Source organism: Aedes aegypti, chromosome 3 (genome assembly GCF_002204515.2).
Source record: "Aedes aegypti strain LVP_AGWG chromosome 3, AaegL5.0 Primary Assembly, whole genome shotgun sequence".
In the NCBI taxonomy this organism is placed as follows: Eukaryota; Metazoa; Arthropoda; class Insecta; order Diptera; family Culicidae; genus Aedes; species Aedes aegypti.
This window is the reverse complement of record NC_035109.1, coordinates 281915513-281930893: the sequence shown is the minus strand read 5'-3', so window position 1 is coordinate 281930893 and position 15381 is coordinate 281915513.

Here is a 15381-nt window from a genome sequence, read left to right as displayed (position 1 = left end):
AAACATTCGAGATAAAGATACCATTTGATCGAAAGCTATTTGGCCAAATACCGTTTGACCCGCTCGAATGGGTTTTTTGGGCCAAATTATGAACTTACAATTATTTTTGATGCCAGCAATGCTGGAATGCAGGGTTCAGAAGTGTGACTCAAGGAATCAAAGATACTTTCATTTTCAACGTTATTTTGAGCTACACACTAGTGTCAAAACAACGAACATTTTAACTTTAAATTTCGGCTTCCTGAAGTCAAAAGAGCTACTTTTAAGATATACAGGTATTGTGATTATTTATGTTATGGCTGTTTTAAATTTCATCAAGGGCTATTCCTTCTTGTTGTCAAAGCAATAGGGGATTTTTTTTATTTCCGTACAAAGTGGGCCGAAGGGTCTCAGATTTTCATGAAACTTTTTCCACAGGCAGGACTCATCAATATATGAATAAAAAAATTGAGAAAAATTCAGGATCGCCTATTTTTCCGGAAAACTCAGTTGGAATTTTTTTGTTTTCCTCTGACACTACTTACTTTGAAAAATCATAACTCAAGAACGAAGCATCGTAGAAACAAAGTTTTTTTTTAAAATGAAAGCAAATTTTCTCAGAAATAAAAAACAAATATTAAGTGGAAACAGTTTTCCACCGTTGAGAAAATTCGTAAAGAAAAGCCGGAAAAACTATGTTCCAATTAGTGGATATCTTTCAAAAATATATTTTTGAGAAGGTAATTTCATGAGCTTTAATCGCTTAAATTTTTGAAATGTACGTTTTTTTCGTTTTTGAGTTATGGCCAATTTTGTGGAAAATGACCATATAAGCCTTTCCTTTGAAAACCCATATTTCAATCGCAGCATCGGAAAAACAAAGATTTTTTATAAAATCAATTGCAAATTTTCTAAAACATCTGAAAAAAATATATGGGATTGGTTTTAATTAAGTATAAGTGGGAATGGATGATATTTTTCATGAAAAATTACACCGCTAAGAAAAAATGAAAAAAAAACTGTTTCTGCCTCAATTTTTCATTACACTGAAAAGGGATTCTTTCTTTTCTATAGAACAAAAAAGATTATTATTATTTTTTTAATTTTATTTATTCAATTATTCAGTATATAATTAACATTTTCATCTTAATACTATCTAAGCCAAGAAAATACAGCATGCTTTGTTCTTAATAATACAAAGAAACGAAAATCTTCTGGTGTTGCCAACCAAAGACAATCTTCCCGGTTGAAAAAATAGATAGTATTAAGATGAAAATGTAAGTTATATACTGAATAATTCAATAAATAAAATTAAGACAAAAATAATAATAATCTTATTTGTTCCATAGAAAAGAAAAAATCCCTTTTCAGTGTAATGGGAAATTGAGGAAGAAACTGTTTTTTTTTTTCAGTTTTTCTTAGCGGTGTAATTTTTCATGAAAAATATCATCCATTCCGACTTATACTTCATTAAAACCAATCCCATATCTTATTTTCAGATGTTTTAGAAAATTTGCAAAAAAAATCTTTGTTTTTCCGATGCTTCGATTGAAATATGGGTTTTCAAAGAAAAGGCTTATATGGTCATTTTCCACAAAATTGGCCATAACTCAAAAATGAAAAAAAAAAGTACATTTCAAAAATTTCAGCGATTACAGCTTATGAAATAACCTTCTCAAAATTATATTTTTGAAAGTTATCCACTAATTGGAACATAGTTTTTCCGGCTTTTCTTTACGAATTTTCTCAACGGTGGAAAATTTTGTGGAAAACTTTTTCCAGTTAATATTTTTTTTATTTCTGAGAAAATTTGCTTTCATTTTCATAAAAAAAATTGTTTCTATGATGCTTCGTTCTTGAGTTATGATTTTTCAAAGTAAGTAGTGTCAGGGGAAAACAAAAAATTTCCAACTGAATTTTCCGGAAAAATAGGCGATCCTGAATTTTTTTCAATTTTTTTTTATTCATATATTGATGAGCCCTGCCTATGGAAAAAGTTTCATGAAAATCTGAGACCTTTCGGCCTAAACCCGTACGGAAATAAAAAAAAATCCCCAATACTGTTCTCATAAGTATTGGCTCTGCAGTATTGTTTCATATTTTAATCCTATTTCTTACGAGTAAGCTTACTAGTTTGTTAGCATTATTAATTCTAATCCTTTCAGATTTTACCTTCTTTAAACAATAGATTTCTTTCAAATTATAATGTTAGGATGATAATACAGTGCTGTTCTGAATAATAGCAGCGCATGTCGATTTTCATACAAAATGCTCAACTTTGACATGCTGTAGTTTTGTTCCCTTTCAAGCAATCGAGCTGAAATTTTCTCCACAGAACTACAAATATGCCCAATTTTGTAAACACAAGATTTCAAAATTTTCTAAGCCCCTGCTGGAAAGTGAGATACTAGGTGAAATTGTTCGAAAAAATAGCAGTTTTAAAAATTTGAATTTCGGCTTGACATTATAGTTTTAAATTGTATATCACTTACCATTGGAACAATCTCCTCCTACATATCAAACCTACACCTAAATCGAAAATGTTTAAAATATTTGTAGAAGAAAAAATTCAAAATGAAAAACTGCTATTTTTTCAAAAAATTTCACTTAGTGTCTCACTTTTCGGCAGGGACTCAGAAAAAACTGAAATTTTGTAGTTACAAAATTGATCATATTTGAAGTTCTGTGGAGAAAATTTCAGCTCGATTGCTTGAAAGGGAACAAAACTACAGCATGTCAAAGTTGAGCATTTTGTATGAAAATCGACATGCGCTGCTATTATTCAGAACAGCACTGTAAGTACTAAAAGTGAGCCATAGATTACTTAGACAGGGCTGTCATTCTCCTAGAAGGCTCACAGTCGCTCTCTATAGTGGTACTTCCACAGGTACAAAATAACTAAAGGGTTACGAAGAGATTATATGTCTTGGGAAGGTGAAAATTTCCAACCACGAGCGGCGATATGCGAAAATTAAAAAAAAAATGTTCATCAATTTATATAATTTCCACTCAAACATAGCATAAAAATAAAATTGTATTAAAATGTTAGCAAATTGCAGATTAATGAATGATTTCTCAGTGCGATGGACAGGTTGTTTAACTTTAACCCACATTACCAGAACACAAATTAATTAATTTCATCCAAAATGGAACGCTGACAGACTGACCTACTAGAACCATCCCTGAGAGATGAATTAGTTTTCTTGGACATATAAGTCAATATGTATTTTCAACCGTTTCGTCGCCTTCTAATCTGTTTTCAACCGACCTCCTCAAGAAAAGGGTTGAACCTGAAACGGAAATTTAATATTCACATAAATCTTAAATGTGTTTCTTTACTCCAACCCAAGGCCCAGTTCAGAAAATTCTTCGCTCATGCTAAGAAGCTGCACACACATCCCACCTCAAATGCTTACCCGTTTCCTACAGAATGAAATAAATTATCTTGGAGATGACCACTGCGTGCCGAATTTTTGCTTGTTTCGAGACGAAAATCTAATTTTACAAATGACCACATGCCCGGGACCGGGAAAGATGGATTTCCTCCGTTACAAAACAAACGACCGTGTCGGACTTCTTTAGTTTTGCATTCGGAAAATTTAAATTCCTCTTTCTTTTTCCCAACCCCCCTTGACGACGATTCAAACGTCTGAATGAGGGTAACATGGTCCGGTGAGGAAAGGTGCGTTTTTGTCACATATCCTTACAGAGCCAACCCAGCATGGCTTTTGCTATAAGTAGTAGCAGCATCAGCCACCAGCATATTTCCACTTATGATTCATAAATCATTCCACTTTTTAGCACTCCGGTTGAGCTGAATAATTTACGACTGTTGGAGTTTTCTCGGCAGGAAAATTTATTTGATCTGGCACAATTACAAATTAGCATAAGAGAAATCTTGAGCAATCCCTCGCATTTAACTCAAACCCAGCTACCCAGTTTGCTTAATCGCCGGTGCTGGTTAAATGCCATGAGAGTGAGAAAAGTTCTCACTTCTGGGTTGATGTGTTAAAGATGTGGAAAACGTATTTACCCCCACATTGTTGCCTTTTTCCCGTTCATCTGAAACGAATACTGGATGTGAGGAGTGTGTGTCAGCAAAAGTATGCAACATTCATATTCGTCTTTTTGCTGGGATTTTCTGCCAACAGACAGGAAGAGTTGAGATAGCACACGTTTTCCAAGGATAGCTTCCAGCGAGAATACAGTCAGAATAAATCATGTGCGGTAAGAAGGCAAAGAGACACACTCGAAATAATTTGCATTCCTCATAGGAATGATTAATGGTGAAGAAGTTTTTTCCAAGAGAGTGTTGGAAATTTTACTGGCGCTTGTGTAATAATAATTTTTAAGTGTGTATTCAATTATGTTCCTTGAAGCTTTAAATCGCCGATATAAACGGCAGCTCTTTTTCAGTATCAAGTCTAAGGCTAAGGAAGGATAGAATTATGAATATGTTGTAATATAATTTGAGTTATCATCTTTATGGTTATGTTTTATGTATTGAAAACAGTGTATTCTGTGCTTTTTCGCCTTTGGAAACATTTAATATTTCCAGCTTTTTACGCTAGCTATAAAACAACGAGGGGTGAATTGATTTAGACGTTTCTTGCCTATAGTTTTTATGGTTTGATCTTAGCAGGCAATGCATTGCGTTTATTGATTCATTTGTGTGTCCATATTCTTTTACATTTTAAATTTTTGAAATAACTGCATTTTTTACATTATTTTAGGCAATTCATTGAAGGAATCATATTTATTTTTAACTGATGTCAGTCGATATATGGTAATTTTCATCATTTTTTCGAAAAGTACTCAACTAGGAATGGGACCCAAACATTTCATTGTTTCCAGCGCATCGACTATCAATACTGGAACACACTATGTAATCATTTCCTCATGAATCTTTCTCTCGTACAGTAAAAAAAAACTAGTAAAAGAGCGTTTTTAGGGGAAATAGGGGAATTAGGAGTATAATGGACACGTTAAGCAAATGTTTTTTTTAATACCATAAAATGGCCATGTTTTTAAATTAACCCTGGCTAGTTTTCAAGTTTGATGTTAGTACAACGTGCTACATTCATTCATGGTAATTAAAATTATATCATATGTCGGAAAAACGAGAAAGGAAATTGGATCGAAAACAAGGCTGGCAAAAAAAGTGTCAGGCCAAAAAAAAAAACTCGCGTGAAATTTAGTGATTCCAATATATTTAATGACTGTCAATCGTCCCGATATGTAGAAGAGCTCTCCCTGAATCAAAATAGCTAAAAAGAACCTCTCTGGGTTCTTTACTTTACTCAAAAATTAGATTCTTCAACCGCCTTATATGACAATTTGAAAATGAGAAAAACTTAAAGTCAAATTTTAAAAGGACAATTGAATCAAAAAATAAACTTTTATACAGTTAACTCTCCCTTACTCGATATTCCGTATCTCGATATCGAGTTAGAGAACCATAGTAAAAGTTGGTATTCATGGCTACCTCGATGGTCCCTTGGATCGTAGTTACACTGGTTTTGTGTTCTGTAACTCGATACCTCCATAACTCGATGGTCCCTTCAATATCGAGTAAGGGAGAGATGACTGTACCATCTAACATTCCAAATGCAATACAGATTACATGCAGTCTATCAAGTTTTGATGAAGTATGCAAATTTTTTTTTCCATCTTTATTAACGAGATTTTTAGCCCTGGGCTAGTTCATCTCGGGACCAACGGCTTTACTTCCCTTCCGATGGAAGTCGTCACTTTAACTTTTTACGTCATAAGTGACAATGTCGGGGATGGGATTCAATCCCAGGTCCTCGGCGTGAGAGAAGTATGCAAATTCTCAGAGATAAAGGGGGTGTCCATTATGTGTTCATTATGCCCCTAATTCCCCTGGAGCATTAGAAAACGAGAAATATATTTTATATTTCAAGGTCCTGGACCAAGGTTGAAAAGTCTGACATAACAACGAAAATTGTTACTTTCTCAAAGTTTACTTCGATCGAACTATAAAAATACTATAGTGTAGGCAAGAAATGTCAGAAGGGGGTGATTCACAATTTATGACATGCTAGCGTAAAAAGCTGGATACCATCTGATTCTTTCGCTGCACTGCTGGTCTTTTTCGTACTGAGATTATAAAAAGGTTTACCCGCAAAGTGCCGGGACGAACATACAATTTTTAAAATGCTCGTTCTTATCAACGCTTTAACCAATTCTCGATTTGTTTTTGGCTTTTGTTGAAGAGGAATAGTTGTACTGCCCCGCGTAAATCCTCCCCGTTTTTGGGAGATGCAAAAATATCTGTTTTTTATGTTTTCACGCTGAGCCGACCGAATACCTCTGGTTTTTGAATGGATTCGTTGTTCAGTTACCCAAATTTTATCAAAGAGGTGCCGTTCAGTGAGAGGATAGACTCGGTCAGTGAGCTGGATGAACTTGGATCTGACGGTAAACAACCTACCCAACTAACAATTTTAGCGCTATAAGCCAAATTTATTTTCTGTCTGCTGTATAACAGTTGACTTCAATTCAACGCTGCAAAAAAACGAAATCTGTCAGAAATAAAATGATTAGCGTTAATACAGCTATAACGCAAAGCTTTAAATAGTTTCAATCTAATGTTGTGGAATAAAAGTCCCCATCATTCATCCGGCTGCTTCTATGCAATATATTTTGTTATGCTGCTTACTGTATAAATTAGAAGCGCACATAAAACAAAAAGCTATAAAACAACAATACTTTTACAGCTTGATTAAGTGGTATAAGCATGACTATAACATCTTATAACGCCATTATACAATATTACTTGAAGCGTTTTCGATGTATAAGAAAACGGTGTTGCTTTTGATATATACTATGGTGGCAACAAGAACAGCGTCGAAGTTTGTGGATGCAGAGATCGTGAGTTCGATCCCAAGCGGTGGCGGGTACTTTAATCATGTAACGTGGGGAACATTAAATTCAGATACTTGCGAATTCAGATACTTGCGAATTGAGTTCCGGAAGCTTGAACAGCTTGAAAATAATATTTAATCGATAAAACAGTGAAGCTATATAAAAATGATTCAACAGTTGCAAAATGGTTGAAAAAGCGGCTTTTGAAGATGTAATACAGCTACTTGTCCTATAACAGTCGAGACAAAGCAATGATCGGTATGCATAAAAGCTGCCAGCACAGCATTAAAATAGCTGAGTAGATTCGCCAGATTTGTTGGTAAAAGGATCGCATAAAAGTTTTCGTTCGTATGTACAGCACATTTATTCAGCAGAAAGCTGTATAAAACAAGCTTCGATAATGTTTACATCTGCACTAAATGTTAGTTGGGAAGTTCCCCGAAAAATCCGGAATATCCCTGAAAATGGTCACTTCATGAAAGTAATCCTAGACAGCTGCGGTTTTCTGCAAACTTATCAGAATTCATTATTGAAGAACGAAAAAGATGATTGAAAATGTTTGTTTACATGAGTGACCACTATAACGGCCTTCGGATGATCCGAAACATCCGTAAAAATGGTCATAGCGTGAAAATCATAATAAACCACCGCGATTTTTTGCTAATGACATCAGAATTTATAATTTTAGAACATAACAGATGATTTATACACACTTAATTATTTTAACCGAGATTCACAAAGCCAAAAAAAATTCTGGGTTCTCAGGAAATAAAAGCCGAGTATGAGTAAATCGTGCTTCGTTGTCAAACAACCAGGAAATTTGTTAGTCTCGGTTGAAATCGTCACTCCAATCTTACCATATACCCTCCAGTCCACTAGATCATTTATTTTCGCAAATTTATTCGAGGTGGATAGGAATGATGTCGCCAAGTAGCTGTCACTTTTCGGAATACATCACCTTCTTAATATAGTACGCCGTGGGAATAAACCTGAATTCCTAGTTATACCTGATCGTAAAATTATCTATGAATTTCTCCATGAACACCAAAATTTCTCATAGCTTCATATTGAAATTCCTCTAATTTTTGTAGAAACTTCTTCGAAGAAGCATAAATAAATGCCTCTAAGCACGTCTTAGAATTCTTTTAAGTATAATTCAAAGAATGTTTCACACGGAGATTTCCATACAAATTTTCCTATATATTATTTTAAAGCTCACCCAGAAGGAATCCGTCAATAGAGCATAGAAATTCTTGAAAAAAACTCAGAAGGGAATTGGATGAACATCTGAAGGAATCTACAAAACAGTTTTAAGAGAAATATTGGCATTATAGAAAAACAGATTTTTATGAATCCTTTGACCTTCCTAAGAAAGCTTCAACAACACGTATTTCTGAAGGGTTTTTTTATCTTTATTAACGAGATTTTTAGCCCTGGGCTAGTTCATCTCGTGACCAACGGCTTTACTTCCCTTCCGAAGGAAGTCGTCACTGAAATTTTTAGTGACTATCTCGGGGATGGGATTCGGAAGGAATCTACAAAACAGTTTTAAGAGAAATATTGGCATTATAGAAAAACAGATTTTTATGAATCCTTTGACCTTCCTAAGAAAGCTTCAACAACACGTATTTCTGAAGGGTTTTTTTATCTTTATTAACGAGATTTTTAGCCCTGGGCTAGTTCATCTCGGGACCAACGGCTTTACTTCCCTTCCGAAGGAAGTCGTCACTGAAATTTTTAGTGACTATCTCGGGGATGGGATTCGATCCCAGGTCCTAGGCGTGAGAGGCGTGTGTTATAACCACTACACCAGGTCCGCCCCCATTTCTGAAGGGTTCTTTTAAAGAGTTTATGAAGTTATTGTAGGCACAATCTCAATAGAACTTGAGGAAGCAAATTTTGAAGGAATATCTCGATACAGAGTAGTGTTTGATCCTTCGACCTGGTTGCTTGCTCCTGCGGAGGCGGGCGACGGGGACAGGATCAAACATGTCGCGCGTCGTTCGCGTACCACGGTGGAATAGTATCGTGGATCGCGTTAGTAGTGTTTGATCCTTTGATCTTGTTGCTTGTTCCTGTAGGGCGAGCGACGAACACTTGTTCGGCGTTCAATGCTTTTATAGAATAATATCGCGAATCCGGTTAGGCGCATTCATTTCAAATTATATATTTATCGTTTACCAAAACGAATCCTTTACCCAAACCTTCCCCATATCCAAACTCCCAATGTCTACTTGTGGAAGTGCAGAGGACTCCTCGGCTTCCATAAAGCAAGTAACACGTCAACATTTCCCTCCCATCCCCAAATTGACCTGCATTCGGACGCATCCGGCGCCGTTATTGTTTGTTATAATAATGAGAGCACCAGTACTTACGCATTGAGGATGCTACTGATCCCGAGTAGTGTCTGTTGGTTCCCTGTGTAAGTACAGCTGTTCTTGCAATAACGGAGTAGCATCTGCGGGCGGTCAATCATGCTCATGCTCATGCTCAAATTTTGAAGGAATATCTCGATACATACTGAAGGAACAAAATGAAGGAGTTTAACAAGGAGTAAAAGAAGATGATAATTGAAGTTATTCCTTCAAAAATTGAAAGATTTTATAGGAACTTTGGGTGTAGTTTGTGGTCGAGTTCAAGAGAAAATGCATGAAGAAACCCCTTCAGTGTATCCAGTATGTTTTTTTTATCATTGTATAACTAGCAAATTGTCAGTTTACTTAGTAGCGGAACAAGATTGTATGATACTCGAGATCTTATGAAAACGTGTAATAGAATACGAGAATCGGCATACTATATTGTTTTTTATGGAAAAATTCTAAGAAGCATCTCCAAAAACACCTTCTAATTTTGTTGGGGAATCTCTGGAGAACTTCGATGGAACTCCCAGGGGCGATTTAAAGAATAATTTCAGGAATAATTGGAGAAACACGTTTGAGAAAATTTCTCGATTCCCAGGGCATAGAGTATCTTCGTACCTGCCACACGATATACACATGCAAAAACGGTCAATCGGCAAAGAAAGCTCTCAGTTAATAACTGTGGAAGTGCTCATAAGACCACTAATCTGAGATGCAGGTTTTGTCCCAGTTGGGACGTAATGCCAGAAAGAAGAAGAAGACGTTTAAGAAAAGTTTAGAGGACTATAAATGAAATGCTGAGAGGAGTTTCTGAGGAAAAACTAGGAGCTTTCAGAGACATATGTTTTACCTCTACGCTAGGACCTTTTCCGATACAAAATGGTAAATTTCTCATATAGTAGAGTAAGGTGGGGCAAAAGTTCGACCTTAGTGGTATAATCAAAGTTTCCAGGAAAATAATAGCAGATGAAACAAAACAAATACCATACAGCGAACCTTCATCATATTGGCTATAACTTTGCTGAACAAACTTGTGTCAAAATGTTTACCCATTTTTAGTTATAACAGTTTCAAAATTGATTGTCTTATTCGAACTTTTGCCCCACCGGTGGGGCAAAAGTTCGAATCTAGTGTGGGGCAAAAGTTTGTTGGCTAAAACACAAAATATCAATACTTTTATGCCAGGCATACTTTATACCAGCCGTAAACTTATGTTTGCCGAAAAATACACACTAAATTTTAATAAAAAAATGCCCAAAACAGGGTTAATTGTAATACACCTAAAAAATAGCAGTTTTTCGCAAAACTAAGGGAAATGTAAAATTTTTGTGACATTTTTGACACGATCAGGCAAATTTCGCTAAATTTGAAGATAATATGTAGATTTCAGGAAATTTGAAAAATTTTCCGTGGGTTTATACGTGGGTCGAACTTTTGCCCCGCAGATTCGAACTTTTGCCCCGCTATGGGCCAAAAATTGATTCCAACTATATATGGAAAAACTAATCCACGTCAAAGCATCCTTATAATAGGCCTAGAAAGGCCCTTATATAAAATATTGAAAAATATTTTATCATCATTTGGTTCCATGCATCGTAAGTTTGACCAAATATTACAATATTTACGTCAAAAAACAACAAATAGCCATAACTTTTCGAAATCTCAATCGATTTTTATGATATTTGGAGTGAAAGTCTCTTACTTGAATAGCATTCGAACTACCATGACATTTCTAAGTTTTGATTTGATTTGAGCTAGAAATCTTAAAAAGAAACTCTTGCCCCACTCGAACTTTTGCCCCACTTTACTCTAACCCCAGATTTAAGGTGTGATACGGCTTCATGCTTACCCCGCCTAAGAATGATTAGGGGAGTCTAAATAAAACCCAACTGCTAACGGAGCCTGTGGAGTACTGGGTGCCCCAAACAGTATTGAGCACTTCCTGTGCTACCCGGAGTAGTGGTGCAGGCGTCCTTGTGTTTCTTCGAGATAATCGGCTGTCCTTCTTCAGTCTCAAGCCTGAGGCTAGATAAGGGTGTTAAACTAAATATCACCTATATGGATTCACACTATGCGTTTTACACAGTGTACTCCGTGCTTTTTCACCATTGGCGACTTTTAATAGATACCGATCTGGTTTGTTCGTTGTTGGTCTTCTTCGTGCTGATATTTTCAAAAAGCTTAATCCTGCCTAGTTGGGTAGTGGCTACGGTAAGGGTAGGTCAGTTCAATCTCCAGCGTGATCGTTACAATCTTTGCAGACTCATGCAAAACGGTACAGCCCAAGTGATACTAGATCAAGAACCTTACTTTCGTAAGAGAAACTGCTATCCAGGTTACCTTGTGGACCCAGTTTTTGTTACTTTCAGTAAAATTGAATTAGAAAAAGTGTTAAACATAACGCCCTGCTCAAATAGAATCATTCACGAGTTGACGAGTTGGTATGTATCAAATGAGGAATCATTATCTGATCATCGCTACATCTTTTTTGAGCATTCGAATTTAACTTCGCAGACTTTGCGTTCTAGACATCCCCGTTCAACAAACTGGGAACTCTATATTGAATTGGTTGTGACTAAATTTAATGGATACTGTCAGTCCATTGAAAACCCAAGTGATTTGGATGATGTCGTTGATACTACAACATCCTACATTAAGGAAGCTTTTGAAGAAGCACGTCCTCTGTGGTCTGTAAAGACTACCAGACGGACCCCATGGTGGAATTCCGATCTGACTAGACTTGGGAAACAAAGTAAAAGGAGTTGGAACAGACACCGTTCAGCTGGATAAAAGTTTTTCAAGTCTGCTCACTTCGATCTGCTGAACGATCCGGCTGGAAAATCCTTTTTACCTACAAATGTTTCCAGTTTGAGGGAAGTAAGTCGGCTGAATAAAATCCTTGCAAAATCCTTGCAATTTATTCAATACACATTTCCCCGGGTGAGTGGACATGGCATCTATGGATGTCTTTTGGTGTAATTACGAGTCTCTTGCTTCGGCTCGCAGTATTGTTACTAATGAAACGATGGGTACTCAACAGCTTTGCTTCTTTCAAATCTACAGGAGAAGATGGGATCTATCTCTGCTCCAAAAGGGATTTGAGTTTATCAAACATGTTTTGACAAAGCTACTTGTTGGCGTGATATAACTGTGAAGCTTATCCCAAAAGAAGGACGTGTGTCGTATGAAGGAGCGAAGAGTTTGAGACCAGTGATTTTTTTTACACAAAGTCGTATATGCCTTTGATAACGTGTCTTTCGATGCCATATTGAAAGCTGCTCGAAACAATGGGCTACCTACAATGATTACCAATTGTATTCATCAAATGCTCAAAAACCGACATCTTTTCCCGACATTGCGTAGAGCTGCGATTCGAAAATAGAGTGTTTGCGGATGCCCCCAAGTGTCACCACTTTTGTGGAATCTCGTAGCAGATACGCTATTAAGGCAACTCAATAATTCAGGTTTTTCAACTTATGGATTTGCCGACAACAATATAGCTCTGAAAGTTGGTATGTGCATAAGCACTCTATTCGACCTGATGCATAGTGGCCTTTCGGTTTGCTCATTTTACGAAAGACGAAACCGAGATGAAATTTGACCTTTACGTCTTTTTGGCACTGAGATTAATGTGACTGATCAAGTAAAGTATGTCGGAGTCATTCTAGATTCCAAACTTTCATAGACACCTCACATTGATTTCATACTCAAAAAAGCTTGCATGGCCTCCGGTCAGTGTCGGTGAACCTTTGGGCCTCAAACCCAAGTATATCAAATGGATTTACCCAACAATTTCTTGAGTATTTCGTTTGAAAATGCAAACGTTGCAAATTTTATATTTTTAAAACAAGTACTGCTACCCATAGGTCGTGACTATATACTGTATTTTGTTTTTGAAAGATTTAAGCATGTTTAAAAAAATGTTTTAACGTTTTAAGTGATTTTTATATTTAGCTGATTTGGGCTAAAATTGATCACCTGTGTAAACAACGTTCGGTAATATTGAAAATGTCGCTACTTACTTAAATCACGATCCGAAAAATTCGCTCTCATCACAGGAATCATTAAAAGCAAAAACAAAAACCATTTAAAAAATGATATAAAAATTTCACGAGCATTTGTAGTCAACTCTGTTCCTTGAACCTGAACTAGAAATAAATTTCAACTCTCCAACCAATCACAAAGAACAATGAACTTGTCACAGAAGGATTCCAATTCAATTCCATCCCAGCGCGGCTTCAAAGTAACAAACCCGCCCGTTTCGCAATCGAACACGAATTGCGAAAACCATTTCGATTGATTTTCAAATAAAACCCCGGCCTGATTGGTGTCGATGAATCCGGAGGCCAAGCGTTAAACACAATACGGCACCCGGCAGAAGCCACACCAAAGTCCACCATCGATGGTTGGTTGGTCGGCTCTTTCATAAATCGTAAAAATATCGAATTGGTCACGTTCAATCGACAGCCGGCGTTTGGGGCCCACGTCGTTTGATTGTTGGCCGCAGGACCCGCAAAGCACGTTTGACTGCACTGGTTTTACTTCTTGTATATGGCTATGCCATTTTGGTTCAACGCACTGCTCAGGCTGCAAGCTCTAGGATGATGCAGAGTAGTTCCCAAACGATGTTATTGAGCTTGAATCAAGTTAGATATATGATTGACTGTATTCACCTCTTCTTCTTGGTATTGCGTCCCCACTGAGACAGAGCCTGCTTCTCAGCTTAGTGTTCTTATGAGCACATCCACAGTTGTTAACTGAGAGCTTTTTTTGCCTAAGTTGTCATTTTCGCATTCGTATATCGTGTGGCAGGTACGATGATACTCTATGCCCAGGGAACTCAATGATATTTCTATTATGAAAAGATCCTGACCGACTAATATATTAAAAATGATTTGCGATGCAGCTGCTACTGTTAACGGAATATCTCTGAATTCCGAATTGTTGAAAGGACTAGAATTTCTGGCAAGCTTCCGACAGTTAGAGTAAAGTGGGGCAAAAGTTCGAGTGGGGCAAGAGTTTCTTTTTAAGATTTATAGCTCAAATCAAATCAAAACTTAGAAATGTCATGGTGGTTCGAATGCTATTCAAGTAAGAGACTTTCACTCCAAATATCATAAAAATCGATTGAGATTTGGAAAAGTTATGGCTATTTGTTGTTTTTCGACGTAAATATTGTAATATTTGGTCAAACTTTCGATGCATGGAACCAAACGAAGATAACATATTTTTCAATATTTTATGTAAGGGCGTTTCTGGGCCTATCATAAGGATGTTTTGACGTGGATTAGTTTTTCCATAAATAGTTGGAATCAATTTTTGGCCCATAGAGGGGCAAAAGTTCGAATCTGTGGGGCAAAAGTTCGACCCATGTATAAACCCACGGAAAATTTTTCAAATTTCCTGAAATCTACATATTATCTTCAAATTTAGCGAAATTTGCCTGATCGTGCGAAAAATGTCACAAAATTTTTACATTTCCCGTAGTTTTGCGAAAAACTGCTATTTTTTGGGTGTATTACAATTAACCCTGTTTTGGGCATTTTTTGATGAAAATTTAGTGTGTACTTTTTGGCAAACATAAGTTTACGGCTGGTAGAAAGTATGCCTGGCATAAAAGTATTGATATTTTGTGTTTTAGCCAACGAACTTTTGCCCCACACTAGATTCGAACTCTTGCCCCACCGGTGGGGCAAAAGTTCGAATAAGACAATCAATTTTGAAACTGTTATAACTAAAAATGGGTAAATATTTTGACACAAGTTTGTTCAGCAAAGTTATAGCCAATATGATGAAGGTTCGCTGTATGGTATTTGTTTTGTTTCATCTGCTATTATTTTCCTGGAAACTTTGATTATACCACTAAGGTCGAACTTTTGCCCCACCTTACTCTATTGGTATTTTGTTATATACAGGGCTGGCAAAAGTAATTCGCGTCACATGAAGAAAACGAAAGAAAAAAAGTTATCGTCTTCGATTTCGTTAATGCTTCATGTTTTAGTTATCGTCGTGTTGCCTATGGTCGGTGACGATAGTCATGCAGCCAAAAGTAATGAAGATTTCTATGTTGTTCGTCTTCGCAACTTTGGTTAGCTATGACGCAAACACAAATATTTTGTTTCTTCGGAGAACTTTTAGTCACGCTGAGCTTGTC